Raw genomic sequence first — 13,068 nt, 5'->3', positions numbered from 1 at the left:
ACATGTAATCCATGGAGATGGATTCCCAAAGTCAACTAGGAGTAGACATAGGAGTATATAGGACTTGCTTCTTGGTGGTTGGTTTGGCAATGGCGTAGGTAGTGCAGGGTTTAATATACCTCCCAACATCCTGATGAAGGTTTGACCAATAAAAACACTTCTATAGTACCGTCACTGTTTTATCTACTTTGGGATTTCCAGCAAACCAGCTATAGTGTGCCTCCAAAATCATCTTGGCATGCTCACTTGAAGGAACATAGATGTGTCCTAGGTGGCATAGCAATGCATCCTCGACGTGAAAATTTGGAACTTCCTTACCTTCCAGGAGTGTATGGTATGTGTTTCTGAATTCTGGATCACTCTTGTAAAGATGCAGCCATCCCAAAGCCTCGTGCCCACAGAAGCTGAGCCCAATGATCAACGCCATGACTCGTGGTTGGTTGAGGTAGTCTGCAACATTATTGGCACTACCCTTGTACTTAATGCTCAAATGGAATTGTTGCAGGTATGTGGAGTATTTCTGATGGCGATCATTCTATAACTTCCCTCGTGTTTGTATGAACTGGAGGGGTTGGTGGTCTGTGTAGATGATCATTTCCTTCCCCAAAATGTAATGTTTCCATTGATGCCAGGCCTACACAATGGAATACATTTCCTTGTCATAGGTGGGATACTTTCATATTGTGGCTAAAAGTGTCTCACTATGGTAGGCCATTCGATGCCCCTGTTGAGTAAGAACTTAACCAATAGCATAGTTGGAGGCATTTTTCTCAATCTCAAATGGCTGCTACAGGTCTGGTAGTGTGAGCAGAGGCGTTGGTTCAACTTGAAAAACACCTTTTGTTGGGTTTCAGACAAAAATAACTTTGTTTTCGCTCTACCCTTGGTGAATTGACTTAAAGGCCAAGTGATATGAGAGAACCCCAACATGAACCTGCAATATAAGTTGGCAAGGCCCAAAAAGTTATGGAGTTATGTTAGAGTGGTTGGGGCAGGCAAATCCTGAATGACTTGTATCTTGGTCGGGTCCACATGCACACCGTGCTCATCAATGATGTACCCCAGATCTTGAACTTGGGTCATGATAAAAGTGCATTTCTCCAGATTGGCACACAACTTGTGTTGTCATAGGTTTTGGAGGACCTGTTGAATATGGTGGAGGTTCTTTTCCCAACTTTGGCTAAAGATCAAGATTTCATCTAAATACACTACCATGAATTCATTGGTGAAGGGTCAAAATATGTCATCCATCAATCTCATGAAGGTTACGGGGGTATTCATGAACCTGAAAGGCATGACCAAACATTCGAAAAGGCTCTCCTTGGATTTGAATCAATCTTTCACACATCAGAGGGTTCAATAGGAACTTGGTAATAAACAAACTTCAAGTCAATCTTGCTGAAATATTTGGCCCCCTTGAGTTGATCCACAAGGTCATCAATGAGTGGGATTGGGTACCTATTCTAGACAATGATCTTGTTCAGTGCCCAATAGTCAATATAGAGTCTCTAGGTCCCTTTCTTCTTCTGTACCAATACAATTAGGCTTCCAAATGGTGATGAGTTTGGCCTAATGTGCCAATTCTGCAACAACTCCTGAATTTTCCTCTTGATCTCATCATTCTCTAGAACATAGCGTAAATAGATTGGTCCATTGGGTTGCGGTGCACCTGGGGTCAGATCGATGGAGTGCTTGACTTGCCAGGCAGAGGTACCCCCATAGGTGAGGCAAAAATTTCCCTATACTCCTCCATGACCATATCAATCTATTGTTGTTGTGTGGAGGAGCCCTATTTGGAGGTCATGGCCATAATATTCTTCTTGCGCTAAGGGTGAATCATAAGGAAAATACATTTCTTGGTATCTGAAATGAGCTTACTACATTTCTTTGCATAGATCAAAGAGATGGAGGTAGGTGGGCTACCTCTGGTATCATGTACAACTTATTGCCCAAAGTAATAATCACAGAGCGAGGTCGAGACTCATATACAACATGCCGCTTCCATAAGTATGGTTTTCCTAATAATACATGAAAAAATTCAAGAGGAGCAACATCACACAGTACCTCATCTGTGAAGGGATAAACGCTGCAGGGAAGGCGACACTGTTGGATGACGCGGAGATCTCGTCCTTGGTGAATTCACCCAATGGTGTATGGATGCAGATGTGTTGTAGTTGGTAGACCTAACCGCTTCACAACGTCTACTGAAATGAGTTTCTTTTAGCTCCTGCTGTCGACAATGAAATGCAGTGGAGAACCCTTCACCCACATCTGTGAGTGGAAGAGACATTCCCTGTCCTTTGGATTTTTAGGATCATTCTTCTAGATCTTTTTGGTGGCCACGGTGGCATTGGGCTCCGTATTAATGATTTTCTTCCTTTTGGCATTCCCCTTGTCAAGTTCTAACTTAGAGTTGCAACATGCATTTGATTTAGAAGCCTTCAACTCGGCCATGAGTGACTGCTTGGCCTGATAGTCACTTGTGTTGTGAGTGGAGCTCTTATGGAACTCACACCTTTTTTTTGTGTCCTTCTTTGTCTTGAAGGTGTTGTTATTTTCTTGCGGCTTCAGCAGGTTGTCCTGGGTCGCCCACAAGGCCTTCACTCAGTGAACCTCTGTCATATCACGTGTGTTCGTGGCATACTAAACAATACCCCTAATTTGACTACATACTGGAAAATACCTCTAAATATCACAATATTTACTCCCCTACAAATATGAATCCAATACAACTTCCGAATTTGAAAAACCCCTACTTTCACTAGATATTGTATGTATTCATTTTTTCATTAACATCTTTTATACCCCTTTATATTTATTCATTAATATTGAGCTCCATTTTTAACCCACCAATATAAAAACCCTCTACACCTATATTCCCCCAATATATTATGTCATTTTTTCCTCAATATATATCCCCCAATATGAACCCACGTGGTATGGTATTTCTCCCCCAGTGAAGCCCCCATGGCGTCACCCCATCTTTGCTTTGTCCTTTGCTCTACGGTTTGGGGGTGCATTTCTCTTGCCTCAAATTCACAAATCCAAAGTATTTATTCTTCTATTTAAACTTTTGCTTAATCTTGACAACATATCGATACAATGTGCAGAGTGAGGAGATGTCTAGGAACTCCATCTCATCTTAGATGTATCTATGTAGACAACCACAATACTTGAGTATTGAATGTCTCTCAAAATCCTTGACACCCAAGTTTGTGCGAAGGGTATGAAAAACATTAGTAAACTATAACGGGTCTTGGTCCCTTCCCTGCCGTAGTGTGGTCCACTTTATGTATTTATCCTCATAGCTCCCAACAAGGTAGTACTGCTCCTTGGTGGTGTCCCGGAACGAATTCCAAGTGGATGCTACTGAAAATAGTGAGGGTGTACTTCCTTCCTTCTTCTCACAGTAGGTTTCCCAGTATTCCTTGATGTGGGGGGCAGCTTGGAGAAGTGAAAAAGTAATCTTGTCTTGGTTCTAAGAATCATGAACAAAAAAATACCCTACTAGTAGATTTAACCATTTATCTATGTATATTTGACCTTCAAATATGGGGATGTCAAAGTCAACTTGTACCTTAAAGGGTGTGGTGCTTCCAGAGTGGCTACTGGAAGAAGATGTGTCGCCTTTAGGTAGCTACTAAAGGATCTGGGCAAAGTTGTTCATCATCTCATTCCTCTGTCACTCAAGGGCTTCTTCTAGCAAGATTTTGAAGGGATCTCCTACCCCCTCATCTTTCTTCTCTTCCACCATGGGAGTCTTGGGATTTTCGAGGCTGGTCTTGCAAAGGTTCGACTAGTTCGAGCCCTAAGTCTTTATATCCTGACCTCGTTGGGGACATGCACAAAAAAACAGAGAAAGAGCAGACTGCTCAGATACTATTGGTCCGAACTTAAACAGTAATGCATCAAATCACAGATACAACCATAAATATAGAGATGCAACATAAATAACACTTCATTTCATTAATATCGAATACTAAAATACACTTATAAACAGAATGGAAATAAACTAGCTCAGGTGATGGTAGCTTATCTTTGAGAAGAGATGTGCTGGCTACATGCTTCTAAACTGTGTTACAATGAGGCTTGAAGGCCTATTTATTATTGAGAAACAATTGAAAACCCTAAACATCCGAAAACCTAACCCTAGGAGATGAAGCACCAAAACTATGGGCCCTGTTTGGGTAAATTGGTACATCAACTTCCTAGGTCATAACTTTTGCATACTATCTTTGTTTGACACGCACAATATCTCGTTAGAAATATATATTCAAGGACTATAAATTTCAAATGAAAACATCAATGAAATCTTCATGTTTCGCTAATTTTCCCGAAAAACAATGTTTAGGGCCTCAAAACGGCTCCAAAAGTTGAGAACCCAAAAAACTGCCAAAAATAGTAAATTGTGCTACAATTAGGGAAACTGTAAATTTGAAAGAGACAATGTTGAGGGTGCAAGTTGAATAGGGAGGTGGCCACCAATATCCACCTGGATCACATAACATAGAACACACTCCTAGCTAGTATAATGGACCTCTTCCATCCTCTTTTAGAGAAAAAACATGCAACGAAAATACCCACTTATCCTTCTATTTCAGTGAAAACCATCCTAGGAAAGTTGGCTTCCTTCCTTTGGCCTCCCTCAACAAAAAACGCATTCTAAATGGAAAAAAAGCCACAGTTGATTCAAAATATGGTATCCTAGAAATAAAATCTCATTCTAAATCTACAATAACCCCTTGTTGAAGTAAAATGTACTTTTCAAGAGGCCTCCTCTTCTTTATGGTGCATGGCATAATCTTGAAGGCTGAAGCCTTCGCCTTTACCCCTTCCCCAATGTGTTATGCACCCAAGCCTTGCTTACCCTCTTCCTTTAGAGTGCATGGCGTAGTAGGTAAATCTGAAAGAGGCCTCCTCTTTATCTTTGACCCGTCAAACTACTCATTCCTTAAGGCCTCCTCTTCCTCCTAGAACGTAATACAGTCCTCAACCCTGAAGATTTTACCTTCCCTCTTTCCCAATGTGCTTTGTGCTCAAGCTTGTTTATGCCTTCCTCCTCAGTGCATGGTGCATTAGGGAAGGATGAAGTAGGTCTCCTCTCAGCCTTGACTAGTCAATTTGCGCTTTCAAGTCTTCCTCTCTTTCCTTTAGAGTGCATGGTGCAGTCTTAAAGCCTGAAGCCTTCATCCTTCCTCCCTTTAGTTTCCCCACTGCAATGTACCAATGATAGCTCCTCCTCATAGTGCATGACATAGTAAAAATGAATAGTGGAGCCTTCCTAAGCCACTAAAGAGTTTTTCTGTGCCCTTCTAACCAAACTTCCTTCTTTTAGCCTTCTCATGGTCCTGTCATGAGTTGATCATTCCATGAGCTGGGTATTGATAGAATAGATGTTTTTTAGATTAATTTTACTTTGGAATGAATGTTTCTCATTGGAAGTAGTACCTTCCTAGAATGACAACATGACGTACAAAGCATATGGCAAGCAGAAAGCATAAAGGAACTCATGCGGAGAAGAAGAACAAAATAAAGCCATCATGGAGACATGAAGCAGATCATGGACCAAAATAGGAAGAAGACATCATGATGACTCAGACAATCCCAAAGCTCATCCAAGACCCTTTCGAGGGTGAATATAAGAAACAAATTGGATCTTTCATGAAGATGAAGGATATATTAGATACACCATCAAGTATGCAAGATGAAGTAGCAAGGAAGATAGCTTGGCATTGCCACCTCATCTTGAAGTCCATCTCATCATTGTCAAGGTGTAACTTGTACAAGTGTCATCAACATAGTCAATGTGTGTCCATGTTCCATGCCACATAATCATGTGGAATGTAATGATGTATTCTTAAGAAAAGGACACAATGTAATGTGTGGAAGTTAAAAATTCATATGCAGAATATGAAAAGTCACTTTCTCATATATGGATAAAATATATTGAGGAGAAGTCCAAAAGTCACATGGAGAAGTCCAAAGGTCATTTAGAAGTTTAAGAGTAGTTTAGAAGTTCAGAGGACATATTAGAAGTCTAAGATTCATAAGGGTAAATTGAGAGTCAAGGGGAGATGAAAATTTCATTCCTCTTATTATAAAAGAAACCTCATTACTCAAGCAAGGGGATTTCGAAGGCTTAAGCTTTGGAGAGCTAGTCTTGGCTTCTTTACTTGGCATAGGAGAGAAAACTATTTCTTTGGAGAAGGAATATGTGAATTAATGTTACAATACCAAAACTAGTGCCTCAACATTGTAATTGTTTACTTGGATCTTTGACCTAATATTGAAGCTCAATGAGCCAACACATTTTCATGCATGTATCTTGAATTTTTTAGGAATTTCTTTGTGATGTTTATGGTATATGTTGTGTTCATATGTACTAGAGAGATTCAACTATTTCGGTGGATTTGGTACTCATCTAGTTGAATGTTTGTTTTATTCACTTTAGCAATCGTTATGTGAACTATTTTGCTAACAAATATTCTCATGTTCTCATGTCTCTCTCTTAGGTTAGTACTATTACTTCCTTCCATAGACTCACTCTCATCTCCTACTCGTAAATTTCTCCTTTTACACATTACAAACGATGTTTCACATTGTCAAATTACTTGCTTATTGAAGGTTTATGTATATAATATCTTATGTCATCTGTTGAAACCAAAGTGAACCTTATAGTTATGGCATCTAGGCCAATAATCTAGATGGGGCTCCCACTTAAAATGTTGTAAGGTCTAATTATGACTTCACATTGAGGAGGTCCCCTGTATGTTGGGGGTATCTAGCACAGTCAACAATCTAGCACTAGAAGGAGGGCCACATTGCAAGTTTTTCCCATTGAGTCTGTTTGAATCTCTTATCTTAAATGGATCTTTCCAAAATCATAATCTTGAAGTTTTTTTCTAACCTATTTCCTAGTAAAATTTCAATCGTTGTGGAAATTGTTCATGTATTGTCTTCATTTAGGTTTGATGGAAATGGTGTTACATGTTTATCGAAACACATAAATTATTTCCTTGGGTTTTGTAAATATCATGAAATGGATGATGAATATGTTTTGTTTACTCGTTTAACCCTCACTCTTGAAGGTCGTGTTCATTGATGGTGTCATACCTTACCATCTGCTTCCATTCATTCTTTTCATCAATTCCTTAAGGAGCTTCATCCAACTTTTGATAGGTATGATTACTGAGTTGTTTATAAGAGAATCAATCAACTTAGAATGAAGCCTAATGAATCAATTGATTATTTTTCTAATAGATTCCTTCACTTATGTTATGATCTTCCTGAAGAAGATATGGATTGGGATTTATTCAAGCAAAAGATTGGACATCTAGCTTGGATCTCTTTGAATCAATGTGAATCTAAACCCACAGATGTTCCTATTCTCCCAACTTTCAGAAATTGTGAGACACCTCCAATCTCAGAGGGGGAACCTATTTTTACTTTTATTATTTTGTCCTCCTCCTTTTCCAGTTCCAGTCAAGGTGCCTATATGTATTAATGTTGATGCTGGGAGATATAGAAATTAAATTCCTATTCCATCTCCTCAATCTTCTACTTCTTTTCATGATTCATATGCAATGGAGGAAACGTTGGAATGGTTCATGAAGTGTTAGGCCCTTATACTACTAGTCTAACCCCTTATTGTTATTAGTATAACCCACTTATTATATTGTTGTACCCAAGTAGTGCCCATATTGTTACTATTGTGCCCCATAGAAGCCCACTATTGTTATTATTGTGCCCTTACATTATTATTGTTAGGTCGGATCTGATTATGTTATGACCCCTTAGACTCCTATATATAGAAAGGAGGTCTTTTCATTTGTATCATCCAAGAATTGTTCATTTATGTAATGTAAAGGAGGTTGCCCCCTCGAAGAGGCTGAATTCTAAGGTGTTGATCTATCTTTTCTATCTTTTCTTGAGCTGGTTTCATAACGTTTGGTATCAGAGCTTTCGATTCTAGGGTTTCGCTGCTCCAAACAGGTCATCGTGGCATTTTCACAATAACTTTTTTTCTGTGACGTTTCAGAAGTCGCAAAAAAAACCCATTTGAGAAGAAATCGCGCTGAACCTTGGGTATGAATTTCAGAGCTTTTAGCGCGATATTTGCGGAGATATGATCTAAGGAAGTTGGTCTTTTTGCAAACTCCTGAATTACATTCAAAACAGGTGACCTGAGGAAAATCATCATAACTTTCTCTATGGGGATCGGATTGAAATTTCGTAAGAAGTTATAGAAAGAAGACAGACTTTAGTTTCTTGTATGTGTGTTTCAGATCCAAAGGTTGAAACAGTGACTCGTGGCATGTCGTACAAGTTCACTCTACTGAACTAGTCTATAATCAGGTCATCTTGGGAAATTGCGCATAACTCTTCCTTGGAGAATCCAAATTGGATCAGACTAGCGGCATTGGAAAGAGGACACAGAGGGATCCTAGAGGTCACAATATCATAACTTAAAGATCTGAAAGTACAGAGTTACAGTTGTTTCAATATCAAGAGCCTAAAATCAAGAAAAAGCAAGATGAGGAAGTTTGATGGCAAGGATCCGGTAAATTGGATACTTCAGATGGAGCAATATTTTGATCTACATAGTGTACAACTATTACAAAAGGTATGTATTGCATATTCATATTTAGAACCGGATCAATTTTTATGGTATGAAGGGCTTTTTTCTCGTAAAAAGCTTGTTACGTGGTCAATTTTCATGGAGGAAATGATAGCGCATTATGAGGATACAAAGAGCAAAACCTTCTTTAGAGAAACACCAAAACAATTGGAAAGAGTAAAAGCACTTTGTGACATATTGGAAAGAAAAATTATGGAAACCAGGAAGCATACCCCTCACAACTATAAATATGAAAGTGTTGTTTCTCCTAGCCTTCCACAACCTACAAGGGTTACACCACAACAATTGGAAGAAAAAAGAGAAAAAGGGCTTTGTTACAATTGTGATAGCAAATTCACTAAAGGTCATAAGTGTGCTGAGAAGAAATTATTTTACATAGAATATGAAGAGGAGGAAGAAAAGGATTATGAAACATCAAAGGAAGAAGATATACGCCAGGATCCCACCTCAGAGAAAGAAGAAATGAATCAGATGATATCTTGTAAAGCATTGGCAGCAATTACCACTCCTCAAACTCTCAAGATAGAAGGACATATGAAGAAGAAAAATGTGCAAGAAGTGAAAGATCACATCAAGAAAGAAGAAATGAATCCAACCACATCTTGTAATTCATTGTTCGAAATTACCACTCCTCAAACTATCAAGATAGAAGGACATATCAAGAAGAAAAATGTTCAAGAAGTGAAAGATCACATCGAGCATCAAGAAATGAATTCGACCATATATTGTAAAGGATTGGAAGAAATTACCACTCCTCAAACTCTAGAGATAGAAGGACATATCAAGAAGAAAAAGGTTCAAACAGTGAAAGATCACATCGAGCATCAACAACAAGTTCTCCAAATTTTAAAGGATAATGCCACTTCGGTGCAAAATCAAACGAAACAACAGGTAGATAAACATTGTAGTGAAAAATGTTTTGATGTAGGTGATTGGGTATTTTTACTGCTACATCTCAAGAAAGCTATTTATGAGAAGGAAATGTTGGCAATACTATATGCACTTAAAAAATGGCAACCTTACCGAATGGGAAGACTCTTCAAGGATGAGGATGTGGAAGCATTGTTTTGTGCTATTTATATTATCCAACCAGATTGGATAAACGAAGCAAGGGATGAATGGAAGAAGGATGAAGAAGTATGGCCACTTATTCAAAAGTTGCAAAAGATCCCAATTCAAACAATATTGCCAGAAATTGAAGAGGAAGGAAAAATCATATTGGAACCTGGAGCAATCACAGAAACAAGAACCCGACAGCTACGAAATCGATCAATTTCAGAGTATCTCATCAAGTGGAAGAACTTACCCGCTGAAGATTCCACATGGGAGGACCAGAATTTTATACAGAAGCATCAAGAACTACTCAAGCGTTGAGGACAACGCTTTTTGAAGGAGAGGGGCATGTTAGGCCCCTATACTACTAGTGTAACCCCTTATTGTTATTAGTATAACCCAGTTATTATATTGTTGTACCCATGTAGTGCCCATATTGTTACTATTGTGCCCCATAGAAGCCCACTATTGTTATTATTGTGCCCTTACATTATTATTGTTATGTTGGCTCTGATTATGTTATGACCCCTTAGACTCCTATATATAGAAAGGAGGTCTTTTCATTTGTATCATCCAAGAATTGTTCATTTATGTAATGTAAAGGAGGTTGCCCCCTCGAAGAGGCTGAATTCTAAGGTGTTGATCTATCTTTTCTATCTTTTCTTGAGCTGTTTTCATAACATGAAGCCTATGGTGAAAACTAATCCTTCCATTCCTCAAGATGATATTAACACACATAACTCCAATATTTAATATGACTTGAATCCTTGTCATCCTCTATTATCTCTTTCTTATGATCCCTTGCCCCTTGATCCACTTGATCATTCTATTCCAAATCCAAATAGTGATCTGGTGCAAGGAAGTCACTCATCAGAGGTAGCAGAGTAGGAAGGTAAAGATTTTTTTGATCTTTCTTCTCTTTTCCAAAATCCTCCATGTTAAGATTATGTTCTTCCATCCTTGGTTGATTATTAATCTAGGAAGCTTGGTAAAAATCAAATGAAGTTGGTTTTTCTAATCAATTTGAAGTCTTGGATACCAACATCATGATGATTCTGAATCCATTATTTTATGTAATGACATTTTCCCATATGAGTCACTTGATCTTTCGGTTTCCCAAAAGAACTTTGTCTCAGACTATCTAGATCTTGAATCTATTTCGGTCAGAGAATATTTTCTCATGAAAGCTTCTCCCTCAACTCCTTATTCTGTGTGCCATATTGCTTTTATGTTTTTTCTCTTCATATCTCCCACCCGATAAGTTGAATTCTAAGTTTCCACAAGGTAATGAGGTCACCCATGATGAAGAAATTAATCAAGTTATCAAGTATCCTTTATGATCCTTATCATTTCTAATTTTGCATGAAGAAAATTATCCTATTCAGGTTACTCAAAAAATTCATTCAATCTATCCAACATTGGATTCTCAATTAGAAGAATATTATTACTTGAGTAATATATTTTTGCTGAATATGCAAATATCAATCAAATCCGTAATGTAGATGGCTTCTATATTCATAGTAGTGACCTTGTTACAATTACTGGTAGTATTTGTCCACACTCTATGCATAATCTAATCATATCTTCATTATCTAATTCTAAAATCTTCGAAAGTTCCAAGACTTATCAGGAATTCGAGGCATTTAAACTTTTGTTGATGGTTATATAAGGTTCTCGCTACTCTCATAAGATCCCTCAACTAAGTCGAATCTATATTTTCTTGCATGATTCTTTTATTTGCATGGCTTCACTAGATGTAATTTCCTTCTTGAAAGATGTTTGTTATTTTGAATATAACTCATTTTAAAGATTTGGTTTCTGAATGGATTTAAAGTCATGTTTTGGTTAGTTTATTTTCATGCAAATCTCTGGTATTAAACTCAGGTTTGGAATGTATACCTTTCATGGATGAATGAAGTTGTGAAGTTGATCATTCTAAATATCATAATTGGTTGAATGATACATGTCTATCAGATGCATTTGAAATAAATCAACTCCTAGTCTTTCTTGTGAATATCTCAATGATAATCCTTTCCTTCATGGCATAATATATCCTCTTCAGTATCAATGAATACTTGTGTTATTTACTAAATCAAGTTCTTCTTTTTTATCCACTACTTCTTGACTGGTTTCATGTTCTTTCCATATTAGTATCCCTTTCTAATGGTGCCGGTGCAGTTTGTAACTAGTCAAAACTTTATGGTTTGTCACATTCAACACATGAGAAAGATGATTCTACTTTTCAAAGCATATACAATTTTTTTCAAACTTATCTATATTTGTTGCCTCATATCCGAGAATATCATGCCTTAATCATTCCATCTGATCATGGTTCATGTTCAAAAAAATGTGTTGGACACCTAATCCTCTAAGGGTTGGTGTGGAAGCTAAACAACCAAAAGGAGTCCAAGAGACCACTTGGAATATGAATCCAAGGGTCACACCATGTACTATAAATGTATATCATTTGTTAATAATAAATGTACTCTCCTTATTATCTTTCCTATTTGTCTTTGCCATGTGTGTGTTTAACATGGTATCAGAGTGGGCGATATCCTTCCCTGCTCATATTTGAGCCACTTGTTTTATGGCCTTTCTATGCAGGTCATTTCTACCATCAGTTCTGAATTTCATGAATATTTTCTTAGCTAAATTCTAGCTACAACCTTTGTCATTTCTCCAGCACCATTTTTGGCTTCCCTCTTTAATTTGTAACTCCTATTCTACCTATTCTGCCTATGTTCTAAATCCTATGCAGACTAACATCTCTCTCACTATTATTATGTTGATTCTGGCTAGCCTAGCAGCTCTGACGCTTCCACTGGTCTGAATACACAGTCGTGGTATAACTCTTCCTGTGTTTGGCATTCTGTGGTATCGCTATTTTGCATTCTGCTGCTTCCATACATCTTCATGAACCTTAATGCATGCTTGTAGATCTGTTAGGCTTCTGCATGCATTGATTACAGAAATAAAAGCCAATTTTTCAGGCTCTATCCCTGCGCGTTGCATTTCATAATACATCCTCAGCGCTTCCTTGCAGAATCCATTCCATTCGATAACAAAACATTATTTTGTTTGTATTTGTGTAAATTTGTTTGAGTACATTGGATTTGGTTGCCATATGCGTTTTCTGCTACTAAAAATTTTCTCTTCTTCTTCACTTTAATCACCCACTGCTGTTTAACTGCTACCACAATAGTGAAGATGGGAGTGGGACGAGGGCCATAAGAATAGAAAGTATAAAAATGAGTACGCAGATGTAAGGGCATATGTGGAAGCATGTATTTATTGAACGAATTTTCATTCACCGTTGGAGATGAAGATTGGGAAAATGGTGAACAATTCATTGTAAGAGGATTGCAGACAATATGCGT

Source organism: Pinus tabuliformis, chromosome 9, assembly GCF_031772625.1.
Source record: "Pinus tabuliformis cultivar Carrire ecotype Pingquan chromosome 9, CPIR1, whole genome shotgun sequence".
In the NCBI taxonomy this organism is placed as follows: Eukaryota; Viridiplantae; Streptophyta; class Pinopsida; order Pinales; family Pinaceae; genus Pinus; species Pinus tabuliformis.
Note: the sequence above shows the minus strand (reverse complement) of the source record.